General features: G+C 36.7%; 1 protein-coding gene and 1 non-coding gene across 2 annotated transcripts in view; both read right to left on the reverse strand.

Annotated features, from left to right (window-relative positions):
* Nucleotides 1-25,623, reverse strand: part of LOC120629079 (caskin-1) — a 378,256-nt gene that overhangs the window by 195,708 nt on the left and 156,925 nt on the right. The window lies entirely within an intron of this gene.
* Nucleotides 2,151-2,230, reverse strand: Trnal-uag. The gene has a single exon. It is a non-coding gene; the product is annotated as a tRNA-Leu (tRNA).

The raw sequence follows: 25,623 nt of genomic DNA on the forward strand, positions 1-25,623 counted from the left end.
TGACAATTTAACACTTATTGGTATGCGAGACGCCCTGAAGGCCACCGTGCAATTAACATAGACACATATCTAGCTTATGATTATTAATAATGTACCTACCTAGACAAACAAACTGCCTACGTAACACGTAGGTTGTTTGTTTGTCTTGGTACTTCAATTAAGCATTTGAGCAGATTCGGCAGCTGCTGCCGCTTTTTGGGACGCACTCGGCAAGTGAGAAGCTGCCAACGTATCGCATCCCACACCAGAGCACGCCCCATCGACCACGGTACTATAGTCATACCGTCTGGTCTCTTGCCATCATCCCTGAAGAAACCGGGAGGTTCCAATTGTGCAGTAATAGACGCAGAGGCCAGATCCCGACGGAATACAGTATTAAAAAAAAAAAAAAAATACTATTTAAACTCCGCGTCACTATTACAACGGTATGTCACGTTTGTTTTTAAGACGTTAATTAAAATATTTAATGTCGCTTAGCCCCTTTTCAATTTGCGAAAGACAGTATAGGTGGGATGGTATTTAGTGCCGATAGTAAAATCGTATCACCATGTGGTGCGAAGGTCTAGCATCTGTGCACACAGACGAGGCGTAATATTCACACGTTTTATGGCTAAGGTCACACTAGAGGCGGAAACGGGCGCGTTTTTACAAGACTGCGCGACTCAATCTGCTCCAGATAGTTCCTAAGTTTAGCGTATTCAAACAAATAAATAATAAAGTAAAAAAAAAAACTCTGTATCCTTTTTTATTTTGTTACGTTTTTCCTAAAACCCGTGGGAATTTCAGTTATTTACTTAAATTAGTTAGTTATTAACTTAAATTGAGAAAAGCAGGAGAATCTGTATTGTTTAATTTTTAATTTTTAATTTCTTCAATACATCAAACAGACCTTTGCCAATATATTGCATAAAGTACATTGGCGAAGGTCTGTTTCACTCCGACACCGGGAAACCTCAGTATAAGTTAACTTTACAATTATTTAACCATTTTTTTTCGAGGGATAAATGTTACTCTGCCATGTTTTTCTCTGCCCTTTCAAGTAACTTTTATTCCAAAATCAAAATTGTTTGCTAAGTTAGGGCATAAAGTGACGCCAAACAAACAAACACACTTTCGAATTTATATTATTAAGTAAGGAAATAAGTCTTGAGCCTTTATAATCCTATAAGTACTCACAGAAACATATATACTACCTTATTTGTTACCATTTTGGTAAAGAAACTGTAAAAAGTCACCAAAAAGCTTTGAAACTTCTTAATATTAGAGGCACGGTGTTACCTTTCCCTAATAGCGTATTTCCATAATGGCCGCACTATTACCCATTCCGTCCACACGGCTAAGTAAACCGGGACCTACACAGGTTAATGTCACTTTAGGTAATCGCCTATGAGCGGCTAATGCTTATTTTAACGCCTTTTCTTTCACTACCTTCACTTACTCATACACTAAGTTAAACTAGGTTAATAACTAAAATAAGTTAATAGGTAACTTTGCTTTTCATAAGGTTCCCACGGGATTTAAGGAAAACCGTAACAAGGGTGGGAATGCAGCTTGGGGAACCAACGTCCAATGATTTTCCGAGCTAAGTTGGGGCCATTTACAAGCATATTATTTTCAATCAGATACTTACGTATTTAAGCGCCTTTTCTTTCACTACCTTCACTTACTCTATACGGTTAAGCAGTCTGGAAATTTCCAACTAAGACGTTGACCTAACAATGAATAATTGCTACGATCTTAACAAATGTTTTTTTTTTTATTTAAAAGTCCACGTACTTGGACCGCTAGTTTCCAGCGGCCTCCAGGGACTCGTTTGATGTCGTATGTCCATCTAGTTAGAGGTCCACCAACACTGTGTTTACCGGTGCGAAGTCGCCATTCGATAATATTAATTCAAGTATATCCAACAATACCTTCACCATTTAAAAACATCATATTTAAAAAAAAAAGTTTCCACTGTGTGTAATTAAAAGGTTTACCTTAGCTTCCAAACTTGATTATCAAAGGAAGCAATAATTACCTGAAACAAAATTTGAAAAATTATTATTATTAATACATTGAAAAAGGGCGTTTGCGCGCAGAGTTGTAATTTTGTATATATTAGAGGACACAGAAATTAAATTAATGAAATAAAAAAGTAAAAAAACATTTGACAGCGGTGGGATTCGAACCCACGCCCTTTCGGACTGGTGCCTAAAACCAGCGCCTTAGACCACTCGGCCACGCTGCCTTGTAAGTACGTGGTTCAAATTACGCTTAGGCCTCCGTTTAACTGTTTTATTATCTTCCCGATGTGCTCATCTCTAGATAAGGGTAGGTACACTCCCAGCAGTCAACCACGTCAATCGTGGTGTGAATACTGACGCACGGGATCAGGTCCTACAGGTTTGATTGAAATTGTTGCAATAAAGAAATGTTGATCCCAAGGCATTAGAAAATTAATGACCCCAGAGCCTCCACAGAAAATGGAAGATTACTGATACTAAGTGACTGTGAGACCATATGCATCCTTGTTTATAAATTTCCAAATAATGGATTTCTCGGGCTATGCAGTTGAATATGCACATGATCGAATAATAAATTTGTATATACGTAGCTGCATCACGTAGAGATTGTGCGTAAACGCACCTGATCTGCAAAGCTAGTGATAGAAGGCAGGGACCACCCCCCACAGCTCAGGGGACTGATGGACTTCGTGGTGCTAATGCGTTGTAAGACCCCCTACTAAGTGGACAGGAGACATGAACGAGTCACAGGTAGTCCTTGAATATAATGGTGTATTAACTGGGGTGTGTGGAAATCCGTACAAAATACCTATGCCCTGCACAGTAAGGGAAGTCTATCGCTTGAGATGACGGTGGTCATTCAACACACAATTTTTAAAAGTACCTTCAAGTCTTCTTTGCGTATTATCCAAGAGACCACTTCATCATCATCGTCATCACTACAACCGATTTACGTCCACCGCTGGACATATATCTTTTGTAGGAAATCCCAGAATCCACGGTCCTGGGCCGCTTGCTTCCAGTGGCTCCCAGCAACTTTTTTTTTATATTCTTTATTTAAAGAGCGATTTGTTTGACGGTCGACTGGCGCAGTGGGCAGTGACCCTGCTTTCTGAGTCCATGGTCGTGGGTTCGGTTCCCACAACTAGAACATGTTTGTGTGATGAATATAATGTATATTTATAAGTATTTATGTATATCATTCATAGAAATATTTTTCAGTCATCTTAGTACCCATAACATAATCTACGCTTTCTTTGGAGCAAGGTGGCGATGTGTGTACTGTCGTAGTATATTTATTTATTTATTTGTCGTCAATGCGACTATGCCGCTCAACCCCCAGCAACTTGCTTGGTGTCGTCTGTGCATATTGTTGGGGGTCGACCAACGATGGTTTTATCACTGTAGGCCGCCAATACAGCAGCTTGGGGAGTTAACGTCCAATGATTCTCCGAGCTAAGTATAGCCATTTACAAGCATATTTTCAATCAGTTTCGTTAAGCGCATTTAAATCAGTCCGTACCGATGATATTGCTTGTTTACGGTGTCGTAAATCAGCTTCACGGAAGATTTATCGTTATAGAGGTCCGCTCACAGATTGTGTTCGACACAGTTCGCCTTTGTCTGATCGGTTTTATTTGTTGCTGTTGTTTTTTGGAAATGAAGCAAGATGGCCGGTTTGACGATTTGTACGCAACTTTATAGCCTCCAGCTAAACGCACTCTGAGTTAAGTGTTTCTAATAATAATCATAATATGGACGCTAACTATACAAACTCATAAGAAAGCTCAGAGTCACAGATCGGGCGATGGAGTTAACTACCCTCGGAGGTTTTCTACGTGATAAAAGCAGGAATCGGGAGATCCATAGGAGAACCAAATTTACTAGCATAGCTCGGTTTGAAGTTTGACGGCCGATTGGCGCAGAGGGCGATTCCCGTAACTGGAAAACGTTTGCGTGACGAACATGAATGTTTTTCAGTGTCTGGGTATATGTATATTATAAGTAGGTGTTTATGTATATTATTCATAAAAATATTCATCTGTCATCTGAGTACCCATAACACAAGCTACGCTTACTTTGGGGACTAGATGGCGATGTGTCTATTGTCGTAGTATATCTATGTTTATAAAACAAAGTCGTGTTAGTTACACCATTTGTAACTTGAGAACGGATGAACCGATTTTCATTATTTTTTGATTTGGTTGATTCCTGTTAGACCGGAATAGGATAGTAAGTATAAAAATTCAATATTTTTTTTTAATTTAAAATTAAAACAATTATCTAGCCGTTGAGTAGTAAAAAAACAAAACTGACAGCGCACGTCATGTTGTCTATAAACGTAGAACGGTTGATGTGACCTATAGAGAGGTACATGAATTCGGAATCAGATGAGATTTACGTATTGCAAATTTACAAAGACATTGTGATGTAAAAAATATAAAGGCAAAATGAAATTCGCGGGGACAGCTAGTATATTAAATATATATATATATATATATTTATTGATCAGTTGAAGTGGCAATGGCGGAGTAAATAGCACGTTCTTGCCCGAACGGTCGTGGTCATCACGATGGGACGCTATTTTTGGCAGTTCTTACTCTCCTGTCGGTCATACGCCACCTCTATTAGCAGACTGTCTGTTATTCCACCGCAGATTTGATTTGGTCGCGCTCTTGCCTTCTAGCAAGGAGACCTGCCCGAATAATTTTGGAATACATCTAATACGATTAATCGAAAAAACCTTTTTATTAAAAAATAAAATTTAACCCAAACTAAACCGCCCAGATTTTCTCTATTTGAGGGAATTTTACCCGTCGAACTTAGAACCTCTTCCTTTTTTTGGAGTCGGTTAATATTTATGTGTTTTATACTAGGGCGTGGTTCTGAGAGCCAGGGTGTGGACTCAAATCCCACAGCGTATATAATTTTTAATTTATTATCTTTTATTTTTCAGATCACAATATTTATAAATAAAAATAACGTAGGTACTTATTTAACAAAATAAGCGTAAACGATAACATCGCAAAGAACCATTGTCCAAAAATAAAATGAAAATCCTAACTTTTAATACTGATGGTAGCAGATTCACTGTTTCATAGCAAATTAAGCTTTATTGTTCACCTATTCCTATTTATTTGATTTCATCTGATAATCCTAACAATGAAATGTCACCTCAGTCCCACAATCGTCCTGTCAAACTTCAGATCAATCTCAGATTCACGTAGGATGAGATGTTTGAATTTTATAATATTACAAAATGACTATGAATCATTCGTTAATCTATACAGTCAAAGGTGGTTACATTACTATTCATAGATAGAAATAAATTCAAGCAAAGCAAAATATTCGAATTTCAGACTTATCGGATTAAAATAATTTGTATAAGAAACTACAATGACAACATTTTGTCATTGTAGTGTCGGCCATGATATGTCATGACGGCCGATTGGCGCAGTTTGCAGCGGCCCTGCTTTCAAAAACCAAGGCCGTGGGTTCGATTCCCACTACTGGAAAATGTTTTTGTGATAAACATGACTGATTTTCAGTGTCTGGGTGTACATGTATATTATAAGTATTTATGTTATTCAGTAATTTTAGTACCCATAACACAAGCTACGCGTACTTTGGGGCTAGATTGCGATGTGTGTATTGTAGTAGTACCTTTGTTTGTTTATTTTATTTATTTATATTAACTAATACTTACGTTACTATTTAATTATCATTTTTTGTTTTTTCTTTTGCTCGTTAGAATTTAAAACGGATGGAACTATCTGTTAATTCACGGGACTAACGGACTACGGACCTAGTTTAGAAGTCAGAGCTAGATTAAATGTTTTTTGTTATATTATTATATACTCTGTGGTAGAGGCTGCTCTTTAAAAGAGATTCAGATACCATTTAAGCATACCTGTCTATTATGTAGTACAGTTTACTTTAATAGTAGAAAACACTTACACTAAGTACGTAACGATCTTGTGATTTCACGTAATTAGACGTACCTATTTTAGCTCCACTCCACGAATAACTCGCGTCCTTTACCGAGTTATTATCGTACATAAATCCATAATGATTGCTGCGTCTTGCCGCGGATAAATGCCCATTACCGCGGATCGGTGTAAATGAGGTGCGTCAAAGGGAATTGGACCTTGTTCTCGGTTAAATGCGTTGGCAGTAATGGGAGGGCGTCGGTATTGGCGTAGTGGATTAGTAAAAATGTTTATTGGAATAATGAAACTATTAGTTCGTCGTCTGTCGACCCACCTGGCACATTGGAGAGCGCTATGGTTTTTAAATGTGGAATGATTTTTATTTTTTTAATTTTTCTCTGGGCTTTGAAGCCGCACACAGAGTTTTGCGTCAAACAGTTCATGATTGTTTTCGTTTAATGCGTGGGCATCAATGAGAAGGTAGGGTAAATGAAATTGAATTAAAAACCAAATTATTATTTTGTTAAGATAAACGGGATAGTGTACCAGTGATGGGCCTTCTCTGTATGTTAAAGAATATGGAGTTTAGATCTTCTTTAATGCAGTTTAGAAGGCTTAAGTCACTTACTTACAAACTTACTTACTTAGTGCTTATTAAAAGTAATGTGAGAGTAGAGTTTTCAAACTAATAGGTATTTATTTTATTTCACTAGTTAGCCTTAGCAATCTTACCCTGTGGTAAGCGATAGTGTAGCCCAATATGGGCTAACCTGTTAGGGGTATGACAGCTATATTAAACCCGTACTCCTAATCGGTTTCCATGCGACATCGTATGGGAACGTTCAACCGCTTGTCGACACGTCTTTGTCGGTAGGGTGGCAAGCCAAGACAAGAGCCCACAAGACAGAATAAAAATAAAAATTAAAACATAATTAATGAAACCTTGACGGTCGATTGGCGCAGTGGTCAGCGACCCTGCTTTCTGTGTCCAAATCCGTGGGTTCGATTCCCGCAACTGGAAAATGTTTGTGTGATGAACATGAATGTTTTTCAGTGTCTGGGTGTTTATATGTTCTATTATAAGTATTTATGTATATTATTCATAAAAATATTCATCAGTCATCTTACTACCCATAACACAAGCTACGCTTGAATTGGGGCTAGATGGCGATCTGTGTATTGTCGTAGTATATTTATTATTATTATTATTATAACCTGTCGCGGGTACTATTTTGTCTGTGGTTTTAAAGTAAAATAAACAAAGTCATAGAGTAAAAAACCAGAACCAGACTCTCATTAATGGGGACCAGTCAACAGGCATGAAAAAGGCTAGTCAGTAAAAAATGTTTTGCGTAGAAGTAGGTAGGGGTCGAAATTAGCCAGTAACAGCGGGGGTGAATGTCTGTTTGTGGCTGTTCGTGTTCGTTTTGATCGTAAAAAATACGTCTGCCACCCGCTGGGTCAGGGTTGTCACATGCTCCTACCTGCTATGAAAAGTGAAGTGTACTTATGTACACGCGTCAAAAATTATACTCCTTTAGCGTAACGAGATAAAAATTAAAAACTTTTCAATAATTTCATCTTTCGCCTTATTTTACATTTGTAGAAAAGGCTTTATAATAAAACATTCAATGTATTAAACATTGAAAATTTTATTATAAAGCAATATCAGTTAGTTATTTAGTTAGTTAAATAAATTTTATTTAAATAAAATATTTTATATAAGTAAAGAAATTGACATAATAAACATAAATAAATTTGGAATACTAATAGATTCATTATCGGACAACCAACATTAAAATTTGAGATTTATTGACGCCGACACCCGCAGACGTTGACAATTAAGTGCACACTATCAAACCTTATAGCTAATATTAGGGTGTCGTTTTTTTGTGACGGTGTGCGCGCGCATCGTAAAAATTACTCTCCTTATTTTTCCCTAACGCGCCAAAAGAACTTCAACAAGTTCGTGTGTTTAAAAGTATAAACCTAACATGAACAAGTATACAAACTTCATTGACAAATTTAGTATTTTCTTATATCACATCACACGTAAAATGTGTAAGGTAAGGTTGGAATAATATTATACTACTCAATCGTACATCAACAATAAAAATAGTTGATTGCAGATTTGCACACAAATAAATTATTTCCTGAACAGCATAATAGCATTGTGTAAGATTACCATATAACACTATTAAATATGTAAAATTTTGTGAGGTTTGAATGATATCTTCAAATTTGTATTACTCAACCATACAATTAAAATGGTTGATTGAAGTTTGGGGTATCTGCCTCATGTCCTGATTAAGATAATTATTTTCATCCAGGTTGTATACAATGTTATTTTTTAAATAATCGTCATAAATATTTTTAAACCATACGCGCAAAAGTCACAGGGTACGCAAGTAAAGAATAAAATACGATAGACAATTTAACCGGCAGTCCTAGATTATACAAATAATGTGTTATGTTATAACACGGACTTATGCAAATAGAGTCTGCTTCTATCCATTAACTAGAATAGAATATATAGGTATGATTTGATTTGATAATAACAGTATTAAAGCCTATAACGAAGTAACAGTTTAGATTTGTAATCTAGATTATTTTAGTAACAAGATAAACCCTTAACCAAAATATTTTGTGACGCTGTTGGATTACTAATAAATAAACAAGGTGATAGTGGCAACCCTACACTGCACATTACTCTGCCGCAAGTTTGAATTTGCAATGATAATGCATATTCGCGCTGAGCTGTCCTTACAGTTCCTAACGCCTTTTTTTGTTATGATTAGCATTCTGTTTACGGTAAACAAAACGAGACGTGCTAAGCGAAAATTGATCATGAACAGGGAGATGTTTTTAACTATAGAGTCCGAACTGTACCGCAACTGAATACAGGTACCAGTGCATTAAAGGAAAGAACATTCTAGAATTACCTAAAGCAGGTAATAGGCGAACAAAAAAAAACACAGAAATACCCTATCTAAAAAAGTGACATTCAAAATGGCATCATTGACGCGATTGGTATACATGATTGGTTCTACTGTATGTCATGCAGCACGGGACCAGCCACGATTGGCCGGCACTGATTGGTTAATCTGGCAGCATTTTGACTAGGGAACAAAACGCATGCCGGGCACACTTCATAGGCCACTCCCGCCAAGGCTATGTTTTTGTTAGGGACTATTTTTGAGCAGAAGTTATGCTTCTATGTTTTTTTCGTTTAATAAGTTTAACATATTAAATCAATGCGTAAATGTTACGCCGGTGAACTAACAGTTATGATCTGGCAAACTTACAGGTATATCATTTTTAGAAGAGTGAAAAACGGGATTGTTATGTTTCAGAATAGGACGGAGGTTCCCACAGATATTTTTGGGTTTCCCAAAGAATGTACAAAACTTTAAATATATTAATAATATCAACCCATAACCGGCCCACTACAGGGCACGGGTCTCCCACAAGAGAAGGGTTTAGACCGTAGGCCACCACGCTGGCCCATGAGTTTTGGTGGACTCCACACGCCTTTGAGAACATTATAGAGAACTCTCAGGTTTCCTCACGATGTTTTCCGTCACCGTTAAAGCAAGTAATATTTTGATTGTTTATAACGCACATAACTTATTTCGTGATTTGATTCGAACTCGCCTCCCGATAGTCGAAGTCCTAACCACTAGGCTACCACCGCTTCATCATATCATAAATTTATTAAAACAAGATAATTTGAGTTTCTATGTTCAAGACAATTTGACATCGCTGGCTATATATATGCGATCTCGTGACGACATCTCCATTCAGTTTGATAACAAATACCTACAGTGATGATCAAAAATAAGTAATAGTGGTAGAGAAGAAGTATTGCTAGAAGTAATGCTCGTGAAATTGAATCTGTTAATGAGTCGCGGAGTTTCTATACTAATAAACGTCAGCCTAAGCATCCGTTTAGTTATTCTAATCCCCGAACACTAGCTCGTAACAGCATATATACTCGTATTATGTAGTAGTACGAATTGCACTTTGCTTTTACACTTACCAAACCTAAACCAAAAAGGATATTCCACCATAGCAGGATATCTGTGATAAAAAGCCCGACCAGTAGCATGGTGTGATTAAAATAATGGGCGATTTGGGCGCGGCCCGTTAGGGGAGAGCCCACGCCCGTCCCTTTGAGGTAATTACACTTCTTTTTGAAAGCTCCATCGTAAATAACCTTTTGCTGGACATGTGCGCTTTTTGGCTGGCGCGGCGTCAAAAATTTTTTAGTCTGTTTTCATGTCACATTTCATTTTCGCGTTGCATTTGTTTTAAGCCCGATTTCTGCAGTTTCCAGTTATATGCATATTAGATATTGGTTCTCTGTTATCAATGGAAAAATAAGCTATTGTTTACGTTCTGTTTTCATATCACATTACAATTTTGCGTTACGCATGTTTTGCGCCCCGTTTGGACGTTCGAAGTTATGTTTTGATTCGAATGTTTTATGGCCGGTTTCTGAATTTCTAAGGGTTATTATCATTTTTTATACTCCTAACAGCCAAATAGTTTTTTAATCGGTTTTCATGCCACATTTTATATTCCCTTAATACAATTTCTATTTCCGACATCTGAAGTTTCCAGTAGCTGTAAAATCAATTATTCATGTATATAAATGTTATGCTAGTGATATAAACATATTAAAGATAAACGATTTTCTTTCTTGTCACTTGCATTTGATTTTTGCGTTGCTGTATTTATGCCCAGTAATTATTTATTGACCGGATTTATGCCTGGTTCCCAAATAAATAAATATCATTAGTTATGTATATCATTAGATATTCATATTCAATAAATAAACGATTTTATATATTTTATGGCCGTTGGGAAGTACCCAGGTTGGTAGATTGTATTTGTTTTAATTAGTAATGATAATTATATAATGAAACATTGTTGATACTTTATTATTACCATCACCTTTAGCTATTTAATAACACATTGCTCAGCACATACCTTTAGAGCGGGAATTGGAGCTTTCACCTTCCACGCCGTCTCATTGTGGGTTGGTGGACTAAATTATAATGCCTAAATTACAACTTGACGACCAAAAACAGCTGTTGACGAACTCTGATCAACAAAATTCCGACTATTTCAGGATCTATTCCATTCGGTTTTATTTGAACATAGAAATCGTTCGAAACCACAGACGGATCGACGCCATTACTTATTACAAAATTTAGATAATATCGATTTCAGCGCTTGAAAATGAAGCCATCTAGCCTTACATAATTTAACAGCGCTGGTGCAACGCTTTTAGGTGCAACCGTGAACATTGGGGCAGACTGTAACTGCTGATGCAAAATGTAACTGATCGCCCGTTAACCATTGTTTGTGGAAACGTTTGGAACAGTTAGCGCCCCGGTGCCCACATGTCAATGTTTGCAGTTAAAGGGTATTTGTAGCAGCGTAAACTCGACCGTGATTTTTTACCTACAGTTGTTTAAACATCTATTTTTTTAACGTCTTAAAACGGCCGAGTGGCGCAGTGGGCAGCGACCCTGCTTTCTGAGTCCAAGGTCGTGGGTTCGATTCCCACAACTGGAAAATGTTTGTGTGATGAACATGAATGTTTTTCAGTGTCTGGGTGTTTATCTGTATATTATAAGTATTTATGTGTATTATATTCATTAAGCGCGTCGCAGGTAGCCGTTGGATCCAAGCGGCTCAGAATCGTGGAACTTGGAACTCCCTACAAAATACCTATGTCCAGCAGTGGACGTCTATCGGTTGATGTGATGATGATGATGATAGTCATAAAAAAATATTCATCAGCTATCTCAGCACCCATAACACAAGCTTCGCTTACTTTTGGGCTAGATGGCGATGTGTGTATTGTCGTAGTATTTATTTATAGCTCAAGAATAACATATCGTTTACATGTACATAAATTCATAGATTTGATATTAGTAGGCATATGTTGTATGAACCTCATTTTGCTCTTTACTTTATTTATTGTAATAATCGACGGAACAAGCAGATGGCCAACATACAACCATTTTTTTTTATGTTTCCGCAAGTTATAATAATAATAATATCGTTTATTTCTTTCATCAAAATTGCACATATAATGAGTTGACGAACTGGCTATCCTAGCTAGATTTTATCTGTGTTCAGGATAACCAGCCCTTCCTTTTAAGTTAAGTTATCCCTGGTCTGCCTGGATTGCAAAGTCACCCGTTGGTTAGTGATAATGTAGTCTAATGTAACGGGCTAACCTGTAACACGCATAGCAGTTAATACGTAATATAAATAATATCTATACTAAGACATACCCCGAATCCGTTTCTACGCGACAACGTAACGCTTAGCGGCACGTCATTGTCGGTAGGGTGGTAACTAGCACGGCCGAAGCCTTCCACCAGACAAACTACGTACATTACAAAAGCATACCCAAATTGACCATAAAAAAACGATGCTTAGTTCAGCAAAAAACCGATATGGGGCAACGAAGACAGATCGGTTTAGGCAGTAGGTAGAGGTAGGTGGGTCAAACTCATTAATCACCATCGACCGTCCCGACCAGCGGTCTTATACTCCAATATACCACATGTGAGACCCCTTGAGAAAGGATTTTTAAAACAAAAGATCTAATTTTTTTTAGGAATTTCTGCTTGTCATTGACTGAACTTTACCCTCATCATCTGGATGCCTGGTATTCTTCTACTGTTCGAAATACCAGATCAATTCTACCGCGCACTTACAAATTATGGAACAATCTCCCATCTGATGTGTTTCCTCAAAAATACAATCTAGGGTTATTCAAGGGGCGAATAAACAAATTGCTTAAAAGCCGGCAACGCATCGTGTGCTCCTCTGGTGCTGCAGATGTTTATGGGCGGTGGGGATCACTTAACATCAGGTGACCCACTTGCTCGTTTTCCCGCTATTAATATATAAAAAAAAAAACAGGACCTATAGCTAAGGACACACGCAGCTCTCAGGGTTATACCTTCTTAGTTTGCGTTTTTTTTATTTCGGTTAAATATAATTCCAATTAGTTAACACATAATAATATTAGTTCACGAATGAGGCACCGAATCATAGGCCTTCTTGTAATCAATCCAAGCAACCGTGAGGTTTTTTCTGTTTCGCCGAACCTGCTGGCAAATAGCAGTATCAATGATGAGGAGTTCCTTTGTACCACGAGACCGGGACTTGGTACCCAAAATGCTGGCGCTATAGCCCCTTTGAATTGCTAGACTTAGCCGTTGGGTTAAATTAACGCCAGCTCTTGGGTCACCAGATCTTTTGACCAGAATTTTTGGCACACGATGTCTATAAAATTACGCACGTTTGCGATTTTGGTAACTTACCATTTTGTTCTTTAATGACTTACAAAAATGATATATAAATCTCTGTAAGAGAAGATTTAATTTGTTTAACAAAATACAGATTTTAGAAAGCAAATAAAACTCAAAGTTAATTGGCCTACACGTGTGATAATAAGAAATGTTTTGGGCGGACACGTTCTAAGGAAATACGGCGACGTTTTTTTAGCCCGACACTTTAAGGTTTTAGATCAAAATGGATAAGGTTCTTTGTGTTTTTTCTTTATAGTTATATAATTGACGAACCAAGTGAACTGTGAACTGAAAATCATTCATAATTATCACACAAACATTTTCGAGGTGTAGGAATCGAACCCACGGCCTTGGATTCAGAAAGCAGGGTAGCTGCCCACTGCGTCAATTGGCCCTCAGAAACAGAGCTATACCTCGCAGAGCATCAACCTAAGGTGTAGATTTAACGCCTTATATACTGTATCTATGTATGTATGGTGTATGTATGTACAGTTGCGTGCACTTCATACATGCACAAAAGCACTGCCTACGCTAAAAGTAATATTTAACTCGTATAGAAGGAGAATTTGAGCCGTTTTATGCATTTTCCTGCTGTACGCATACCCTGGTAAGAAACCCAGTGCACGCCACTGTGTATGTGCAATGCAACAATGCTGATTCGTGGCAGAAATAATCATGGCAATTACCCAAACATGCTCTAAAACTTGTGTTTGTATGTTTTTTCATCTAAACCAGTAAATTTTTTAATGGAAACTGGCATAGAATTAAAGATTTTAAACTAAGATTTTCGTGGTGAATCTACATTTCTTAAATATAGTGAAACGGGTACATACCACGATAATATTTTTGGATTTGTCGATATTTCGACCCAGTTGCATGGATCGTGGTCACGACGGGACTCAATCTGGCATAGAATATTTATTATCCCTGGCAATGGGCGACGTTACGGAGAGAGAAAGAGAGAAATAGTCGTGGAATATCTTGATACAATATAATACGAACGCATTTGGCTAGACTAACTAATGCACCAAATTTATTTAGAGCACGTTCTCTGGAAAAGTCGAACTGAGATTGAGATGAGTCGTTGAGACGCTGAACACGTATCATTTGTTATTTGAGATGCATCTACTGCATATGTATCTACTTTGCATGTGGGCAAATAATGGACGGATTGTTCGATAGACGAAGATATTGGGACCCGTGAAACAGAACATCTGCACTCGATATGTATTCATATTTTATAAGTGACTAGCTGTTCACCACAACTTCGACAGTGTAGAATATATTAGGTATATGTAAATTTTGAATAAGGCCTCAGGCCGCGATTGCACGAGACTCGCAGGTTCAAATCCGGTCGATTCCGAAAATTTAAATATGCATTTTCAATTTATAAAATTGATATTTCCTCCATGTTTATAAAAATAATTATTAAAAAAAATTTAATGCTGCATTTTTAAAATTATTAAAAAAATAAATTCAAAAAAAGTAAAGTTATCGCCTATTCTATTCCTATGTGGACTGTCGGTATTACAAAAACTTTTTTTTTTATATACCAAGCTTATTTAGAAGTACGTGGAAAACATCGCTTATAAACAAAGCAAAGCTGCGCAGGGCATTCAAGGAAAACCTCATACAAAGTGCGGACCTGCGTCCTTCAACCTGAAGTGTAATCTCATCATATCAACCCATTACCGGCCCACTACAGGGCACGGGTCTCGTCCCACAATGAGTGGGGGTTAAGGCCGTAGTTCACCACGCTGGCCCAGTGCGGATTGGTGGACTTCACACACCTTCGAGAACATTATGCTGGTTTCGTCACGACTTTTTTCTTACAATCTCACCTGGTGGTAAGTGATGATGCAGTCTATGGCAGCTGGCTGAACTGTTAGGGAGTACGGCAGTTATATTAAACGCATATCCCTAATCGGTTTCAACAAAACACTGTACCAAAACGCTAAATCGCTTAGCGGCACGTCTTTGTCGGTACGATGTTTTCTTCCACCGTTGAAGCAAGTGATATTTTAAGAGGTACATTATTTACTGTCAATGTGAATTATATGTGACACCGAAAACCTGATGGTTTTTCAGTAAACCACTGCCGTAGATTTTACTGAAAGGAATCAGATACAGCCCTAACAACACGTGCAAAATTAAAATCAAGTTACTTCTGTCACTTTATTAGGTACGTGTGTGTGTATCTTCAATAGGGCTGTCATAAGCAAACACTTAGAATTTTTTGAATTCGTTTGTATGGAAAAATACATATGCTTCTTTTCATTTGAAGTATTCATAAGTATATCATAGTATAACATTATTTCGTTATTAGGTTACACGACGTACAAAAAAATATATATATTTTTTCGTTGACTCCCAAATTTTATGCAACACAGCATTTTTATAAAAAAAATATGTTTGTCTAAATTGAATCGTGGCCTGGTTCAGCTAGGTGATTTAACAAAATATCTTTCTTTGACTTATAGTTAAAGCGGATGAGAAAAAAGTTTTTGGTACTTCCTTTTCCAGCGTACGGTGAAGCACCTAGAAGATGCCTATAACAATATTTTACCATGTTGAACCGCAAGTTATGTCATCTTAACACCCGTACCCCATGTACATCGCAAATAAAAGAAGGAACTACGTAAAGAATTCGCGGTATTCGGATATGATTACGAGAACCCCTAGGTAGTATCAGGGTTTTATAGTTTTCGAAAATGAAATTCCGTGTTTCTCCGTAGATATTTCCAGCCCGGTATATCTTACAACACACATGTGCTAATATTCACTTAGCTACCGTTTTATAAGTGACTTCTGTAGCTGTCGATTTTCCCGGGATAAATGTAACCTTAAGTAGTTATTAACGCCAATCATCACATCAACCGATAGAGTTCCAAGTTCCACGATTCTGAGCCGCTTGGATCCAACGGCTACCTGCGACGCGCTTAATGTCGTCTGTCCACCTCGAATGCCAATGTACCTACCTATCTACCTACGTAAATATATATAAAATAAGGTAGTAAAAAATATTTTTTATAGTATAAAATTTTAGGCACGCAGAAGTAGCCTTATTGCCGCAAGAAACCTCTGACAGTAACGAACTGCTCCAAGTGAGATAGTGCAAGTGTACAAATATATAAGATTTATTGCGGAGAAGTTATTTACGCAGAGATCCTTGCCTTCAGTCTGACTCGCAATTGATTAGTTTTTTTAAGTTGTACAAATTTAAAACTTTCTCTCATTAAAGCCTTAGCAGCGGTAATATACTATTGGTTAGGACTTCGGCTTCACTTTTGAGGGGCCGAGTTTGAATCCCAGCATGCAATTCTAAATTTTCTAAGTTATGCGTTTGCGTTGGTGAAGGAAAACATCGCGAGGAAATTCATGCCTGAGAGTGCTCCATAATATTCTAAAACGCGTGAGTAGCCCACCAATCCGACGCACTGGGCCAGCGTTCTGGACCACGGCATAAACTCCTCACTGTGGGAGGAGACCCGTGTCTGTTTAATGGTTCTCGTGTCAAGCATATCGACAGTTCTTTGTGACATATCGAATTTGGTTTTCGAAAACCATAAAATCTCGCACCAGTGGTAGGTGCAGATGTTATCAGTGATAAATCATCAACAAACACTTGTCGACAGAACACTTTCTCACAAACAATGTAAATTATAGGGTACGGTGAGCACAAGCGATGCGACGCATCAAGACCCTTGGATCGATCTTATCTGTACACGATCTCTGCCTCTTCCCGAAGTTCGACAACGTTCGATAAGCCATCTTGTGCGTATAAATCATTTTTACAGCATCTATGTTCAGGGTTCCCGCTTTTAAATTTATTTCTTGTAATACTGGCTATTTTAAATGGACTTTCAAAGGGATATGAGGTTATATTCTCTTTTGGCGATGTGACTCCATTATTATCGTAATTTTTGCTTAAGTTTTTAAACAATGTATGCTATTATGATATTCATCAATGGTGTTTGAACACCATTAATATGAATTTCATTTCAGGTTTTGGATATTAGTTAGACCACCCCTGGTCTCGCAAAGCACGTGAAGCTTGACGGCAGACTAGCGCAGTGGGCAGCGAGCCTGCATTCTGAGCCCATGGCCGTGAGTTCGATTCCGACAAATGGAACATGTTTGTGTGAAACCTGGTGGAACTCACTCCTGGTAATTTCTTAATTCCGAGTCTATTCATCTGTTAAAACATTGCTTAAAAAATTATTATGTATCTATGTAATTAAGTATGTTTATGATAGTAGATCACTATTAGTGATAAGGCCGCCTTTGCACCCTGGCACTTAATACTATTACTGTTTTTTTTGGTTTTTTTTCTGTGTATTGTTGCAATCAAGTTTTTCTCTATTCTATTCTGGTTAGAGCAACAGTTCATCCAAGCTTTTTTATCGTTTACATTATGTATAATAGGACTATTCTATAAGCTTTCGCTTAATACAAACTTTGAACTTTTTAAGAGACATTTCCAAGTTATCAATCGGCAATTTATTATAAAATTGTATGTAATTTCCTTTAAACGAATTACCTATTTTATGTAGTCACGTCTATCGCACTGCAAGTTTATTTTTCCTCTTATTTTCCCCTTTTCCTTCATATCACATTTATAGTTGTAGTGACATAGAGGACGCTACTGCCCGTTGCCCTTTCTATTCCCTGAGTCGCCTCGCACAAGACCCGCGACAAGAGGAGGGGTGGTGAAAATTGTTTTCTGATGTGCCGTCACATGACGGCCAAACACTAACAATAGCATGTTTAATTGAATCTGATGAATGTCATAGTAAATTAAATACCGTTTCATTCGCATTAGATGAACTAAAAACTTTGTCACACTAACTTTCCGAACAGAGAGTTCCACAACTAAAGCTTCAGGAAAATATATTTCACCGGATCCCAATAAGTGCCCCACAGTAGATAGTCTATTTTATAGAAGGGGTGATAACCCTATCTATTCCTCTCTTGTCTATGCGACAACCTTTCACGGGACATGAATGGGGGCCTTTATGCTATACCGGCAATAGAAAATGCAGGCGAACGATTTAAAACTTTCATCCAGGGGAATTGGGTCGAATTTTCAACAAGGGGCTCGAAATAAAATCTCAGGTCGAGCGCTGGTTTAGAAACGCCTAAATATAACCTATAAATATGGAATGCGACGTACGCTTTTTACGTATAACTGTGCTTTCAAGGCGTAGATACGTATCTTTGTCGTACAAGTAAGGCTTAAAAATAACTAAGAGTTGGAAATCATTGTTTTATTGGAATTATATTTAATTATATTTTATTATTTTTTATTATTTTATTTTTTTATTTTATTTTTATTGGTCCGCGTGAATTTTCTATAGATATAATCCTTTGTTAAGTTGTGGGATATAGGTAGGTTAAAAAGGACGCTTAAAATAGATAACTATATAAAAAAGGGTTTGTTTTTCAAGAAGATACCAATATCTAGTTTTTTAAGTCAAATTGCAGGTTGTCATATGAATTCTATATTTTTTTACATAAGTTATTATCAAAAACCCTAAATGAGTAAGAAATGGGCCAGAATTTCTATAATGAAACTGACAAAAAGGGATCATTAGCCAAATTGCTAAAATACCAAAACGAAGTTTCAAATTTAAATTCAAAAATTCAAAATTCGTTTTTTTCATGTAGGCCTAATATAAGCACTTTTGAAACGGCAAGTCTGTCTGTTTGTTGTGACACTTCCACCGGTTCGGAAGGCAGATTCTACCGAGAAGAAGCCGGAAGGAAACTCAGCAGTTGAATTCAAATTCAAATTCAAAAAAGTTTTATTCATAGACCTATCACAGGCACTTATGAAGCGTTCATACATTTAACATGTAACACTAATGCTAATAGTGATGGTGATAATTGCATTCGTTAACTTCAAACTAAAGCTAGGCGGGTTCCAAACGCGCCCTGGTCTAAGAAGAGCCCACAACAAACTTAGTTTTTTTTTGTAATCACCATCTCACAGTAGAGTTAATGTTGAGCTATGAAGTAAGAGCAATTCATACCCAAGCTTTTTATCATACATGTAATCCTTAATATTATAATGGGATTTGTCTATAAGTTTACGTTATATAAAAACTATTTTCCAACATCAATTATTTACATTTTAATTTTTTTATTCAGGAGGGAAGGAATCTACGTTTGAAAATCAAATAGTCTATTTGGCCTAATGTTTGAAGACCTCTTCAGATCTCTTGTGTAATTTGGCTCCGTTTAGCTCGCTAAGTCCTATAAACACAAAACGGTAGGATCTGCTTGGTCCGTCGAGCAGCACGTTAACGAGAGGACTATCCACTTATTTCTGATACTATTTTCAAATTATCACGTGCTAGAATTCGTTGATTTGTAATAGGAACACCTGATGTCTGTTGCAAGACCTTAATCTTTTATAGTAAGTACAAAGTGGATGGCTGATTGGCGCAGTTTGCAGCGACCCTGCTTTCTGAGTCTACGGCCGTGGTTTCGATTCCCACATCTGGAAAATGTTTGTGTTATGAGCATGAATGTTTTTCAGTGTAAATATACCATTCACCAAATATGTTTATATATACATATATTCATCAGTCATCTCAGTACCCATAACACAAGCTACGCTTACTTTGGGGCTAGATGGCGATGTTTGCGTTGTCAAAGTATATAAATTATTATAAATTTATATCAAGTTTCTGTATACACTTCCAATTGCAGTTCAATCGTAGTCAAAAGTGGTAGCCGAGGTCACTATATTTCACACTTATCACTTGTTTTACTTAAGTGTCACTTTGATGTTACTTCACTTTTCTCTGAGAGCGGGCTAACTCTATAATCGTAAGCAAGTATACAAAAGGAACTATCTAGGAACGTTTTGAAGTATGCGTTTTTTTTAAGTACTTTGTTGCTGCATATGTCGTTGCAAATGTACTTATTTATCAGGATCAGTTCAGCAGTATAGAAATATCAATGATGATATTAATGAAATAATAAGTGCAGACTACTCTCGATAAGGCCGAATTTCTCTTCACCTTTTATCTTCTTACTTTATCATCAAGACCTACTCTTTTCGAGACGGAGCGATAATAAAGCGATGACCCTCTAATCTGCAACAATTCAGAAGACGTATACTATGCTACAAGACGACCGATTGGCGCAGTGTGTAGCGACCCTTTTTTCTTAGTCCAAGGCTGTGGGTTCGATTCCCACAACTTAAAAAAGGTTTGTGTAACGAACATGAATGTTTTTCAATTCTGGGTGGTGTTCTGTATATAATAAGTACAAATGGATATTATTAATAAAAATATTCATTAGTCATCTTAGTACCCATAACACAAGCTACGCTTACTTTGAGGCTAGATGGCGATGTGTTTGTTAGTGAGATTGTTAGTTATATTATTTAAATAATGATTGAACTATTACCATATAACTAAATAAAAGGACCCAGTGGTCTGGTTATTTGGCAAAACTCGTGCGCGTTGTTCATTTCCCTAGAGGGAAAACACAGTTGCTTTTGGCTTCAACAGTGGTTTAGCTTCACGCGGGAGCTTCCGACTGACACACTGTATATTTGCTTAGGATACATCCCTTAACATTTACATACGAAATAAACAAGCTAAAACCAATTCTAATTATATCACAGTTACGTCCAATATGAATTGTTCTAAATATTTGGCGGTAGGCAAAGTGCGGGTATGGCTGAGTTTATTGACCTTGGCTCTAAGCCAGTTTTGGAAACGGGCGAATTAGGTGGTTTTGAAATAATCCTGTTTACGTGTAATTCCGGTAACACTGCCGATAAATAGTCCTTCCTAGCCGTGGATCTTGTTTGAGCCGGATTAATTAGTTTAGCTGGAACAGTTTTGAGAAGCTGCAAACCCAATTGCATCCGGCAATCATTGGCGTAGTTTAGCTAAGTTAGTCTTTTTCTTAATTTGAGATGAATTTACTTATAATAAGTCTCATAAAAATAATAGTTCAGCACTTAAAATGGTTAAAGTGTTTTATATTTAAGACACTTTTTTAACTTTAATGAGCTCATTATTACGTAGCTTTTATACTTTTAATTGTTTTACCATCAGAGCGTACACGTTTTCATCACTATGATGATATTTTAAGCAGCACTTATTTAGAAATTCAGAAAAGAACTGTTCTTTAATGAGTGTGACTCACCTTTAAAATATTACTATTTAGTGATTGTGTAAGAACATTAACAATTTAAACAACATTAAAAACGCATCCAATTTACAAGTGCTCAAATACGTATTCACCGATCCATCAAAACTGTGTAAATTGGAATTAACACTTGAGTCTTGCGATACCTTCGGTCCATATTTTTTGTCGTTAGCGGTATGAATTTTGCACATCAAAGAAGGGCCGTGAAATAATTCGTTTAGGGCTGTAGCAGACTCAAAGCTTTATGCTAATCACACACCGGTACAGATTGTTGTACACACAATAAATTTTACTTCACTGAAATTAAAGATATGCGGATTACATAATGAGCGATTATTTCATATACTCGATCCAGTGGTGCTAAAAATATATCAATCTAACAATTAAATATCGAGAGTAGGTTCTTTATCAAATAAGCTGAATGTAGGTAGTAATCGAGTTCTTCGCTTCCCTTGATACATTCTATAGCCTTCATGCATCTGCAGGGTAATTAATCTGTGGAACTTGGCTCTTCCAAATGTCAATCTGTAGTTTGTGTCAACCGGCAGTGGCATGCATAGAAGGTATGCACAGGGTATGCAGATGATATAGAATGAAGAAAATCTCCAGGACAACTTATTAAAAAAATAAGGATAGAGATTGTAAGAATTACTTAGCCTACCCTTAAGTATTTATAGCACGTACTGGAGATTTTCTTTTATATCATCTGCATACTCTGTGCATACCCTCTATGTACGCCAGCCTCACGCCTTTTACTCTTACTTAATATTATCTTTCGGATACCACTATACAAACACTAAAAAACAATCGGACACCTTTTGAGTACAATAAGTCACACGCGAAGAAGAACATCTCCAAGAAGGTCCGGAATTATATCATGCCGGCATGATATAATTCCGGACCTTCCATATCCATGGAGGCCAATTTTGGGATTAAAAGGGGATTTCAGGCACACGGCACACACTTTTCAGGTGAAAAGTTAAAGTTATTCAATCAACAAAAACATTTCAAAGGAGGATGGCGTCTTAAAAATCAAAGTCGTAAAGGACATTGTGTAAACCGTAGCGTAGCTGTTCTTGTCAATATTCTGTGCAATTGTGTACTTTGTATACTCTTTTGTATGAAGTTTACACCTGCGGTATATCGGCTACATACGAATGGTTAGAGCGGTTGACCACTAATTTTGCGCATACATGATACAGATGGTAACACGCGAGCGCATAAACATCTAAAAGTTATGGACCATTATCGTATTAAGGTACTTGTGCAACAACTTTGCTATGAGGCTATTCATTGAACTATTTATTTTTCCGTATGTGTTTGTCTCAAAGTCAAAGTCAAAGTCAAAAATATCTTTATTCAAGTAGGCCCATAGGTGGCACTTTTGATGCGTACATAATAATTACACGGTAGTGAGATGATGGCGATAACCACATTCGTAAACTTAAAACTAAAGCTACGAGGGTTCCAAACGCGTCCTGGTCTAAGAAGATGCCCACAACAAACTTAGCCGGGTGTTTTTTTTTTTTTTTGTTATCACCAATTCACAACGTCATTTTAAATTATTAGAAGAGCACCCTGGTTAGAGCAATAATTTACACCCAAGCTTTTTTATCGTTTACGTAGTCCTTTATACTATAATAGGACTTTTCTATAAGCTTACGTTAAATACAAACTTTGAACTTTTTAAGAGACATCTCCAAGATGTCAATTGGTAGTTTATTGTAGAATTGTATGCAATTTCCTTTAAACGAATTATGAATTTTATGTAACCTAGTATATTGCACTGTAAGTTTATTCTTACTTCTAATGTTTAAAAACGCTAAAGTAGTGTTTCTGTAAAAACGCTACAGTAGCAGGACTTACTGTATATCTGGTCGATTCTACAGAGAGCGTATCTAACGTTACCATGGACACTTTTGTGGTTAGCTTCTTAGTTTAGCTCTGTAAATTTTATACTTCGTACCGTGTTTTATTATTATTTTTATTATGTATTAGTAGATTTATGGTTATGGCATGGATGAAGCAGTCGCAAGCACGTCTGTGAGCACACAGGGTCAACCTAAAAACCGTGCGGTTTCGTGCTCAGGCGGAATCCTGTTTGTCCACATGCTTACTGTTCGATTTTTTTTTAGTTATAATTTTGCAAGCAATTATGTGGGCAAATATAAAATTTCTTTCTCCTTCTTTCTTTAGTTGCTGATGCAAATAGTATCAAGTGTGCTACGGCCCTAACAGTTAACGCCAAAACAACGGATCGTTGTCTGCCACACGAAAATGCAATTTAAAATTCATGCCTGTAAAAACAGCTTTCATCTTCTTAATATAATCTGTCGGTCGTACTGGAGATAACTTAGTAACCACCCCAAGGACTTTGTTCCCATTGTAAGGTGACGGCACGGCTTTTCTATTTTATCCAAAGACGAGATACAATCTAACGTGATGGTAACACGATGAAGCAGTAAAAAATAGAAGTGCCCTAAACTATCACAGATAATGAAACATCATTCTCATCCTATGAATCTGCTTGCAAGGCTTATTTCTTATAGGAGAGTTATATTATGAGGTCAGGAGGTATACTCCTTTCTACTTATTTGAAGATAAAAAATAATAAATAAATTTGTGATGGTAGACGAAATTGAAGGTTAAATGTTCCCTCCGGTAAATTTACCAGCATTTCTTGACGGAAAACTTAATACCTACATCTGCGAGGAAAAACAAATACGACCTTGTAAACTTTTATAAACATTTTTTACTTCGCTATTACGACCTCTCTCTGGGAAAGTATCAAAAACTATCTTTATGAAAATGAGGGTTAATTAAGCTTAATTTGCCAAACGGATCTTCAGCAATTTACAATAAAGTCAACATCTCCTGAGGATGCTCCGGTTTCGGAGCGAAAAGTTCGTGGAGAGTATAAAGATTGAAGAAATTATAAATTACACCATGCAGATTTTCCTGCTTTTCGCGGAGTATAGCAAATTAAGCTTAATTTTCTAATATACCGTGGATTTCCGCAAAGTAACATAGTCTACACCAATAAAATATGAGATTTTTAGTTTTTTTCACAAATATTTTTTTATGGTACGTAAGTTTTTTTTTTTCATTGAAAAGTATACTATATTATTTCTAATATCTCCAAGAATAGAAAATATAAAAAGTTTCATGAAGATCGGTTCAGTAGTTTTCGCGTGAAAGCGTAACAAACAAATTTACATTCACATTTATAATATTATTAGTTTAGTTGGGATAGGGATAGGGATGTATTTATATATGTAGCCAATGGACTCGCGCACATCAAGTGGGTACATTGCAAACAACGTCGCTCGGTTAATAATAAATTGTCAATCTAGCCCCGCTGGTCTTGTTCTTAATAAATCATGTGAAAGCTATGGAAATTTTCATGTCGTTTAGAGTAGGCTATACGCGTTTCTCATAACTAAATTAAATAGGTACAGAATTAAGAACATCTAGAACGCTCATTCAGCCATTATTACATTTTGTCCAAAAACAGTTAAAACGCCCCCGCACATCTCACTTCACACCCGCGGAATGTTACTAGCTCAGAAACTTTCCCTTTTTCCCCCTTTTTAACCTTTAGAACATTAAACATAAAATAATTACTGTGCACTGCTGTATAGAATGAAGTGACTAACCGCTTGTTCGTGAAAGAAAACTAAAATGGAGTGGTTTTTGATGCTTCAATATTAACTAGTCGTGTACACGTTTTCTGTATGCTCTTAATTCTGTGGTTGCATGCTTGCTAACATACCCCTAACAAGTTAGCCCGGTACCACGGTGCGATTGCAGTCAAGGGCTAACTGGTAGTGGAATTAACAAAAAAAAGGATTGTGATTTTTTCACAATATAGACATTAAACAAAAAAAAATCAGAATAATGTTCCATTAAGGGTATAAATCGCTTCATCAATGTTAATTTTATATTAGGAAAATGGGAATAATAATGTGAAATGATAAAAGTAGACTAGGTCTCCAACCAATATTTTTATTGAACTCTGTGTCTTATAATCTCTGTGTCACATAATATCAGTCATTTTGATCCGTTTTTCAATTATTTTCAATCATTCTATTATCAATATCATCTTCATCATAAATGTAACCAATATTTTATGGAGCTCTATACACTACACGGTCAGCTGATGCGAACTATAAGCGC

Source organism: Pararge aegeria, chromosome 14, assembly GCF_905163445.1.
Source record: "Pararge aegeria chromosome 14, ilParAegt1.1, whole genome shotgun sequence".
Classification (NCBI taxonomy): Eukaryota; Metazoa; Arthropoda; class Insecta; order Lepidoptera; family Nymphalidae; genus Pararge; species Pararge aegeria.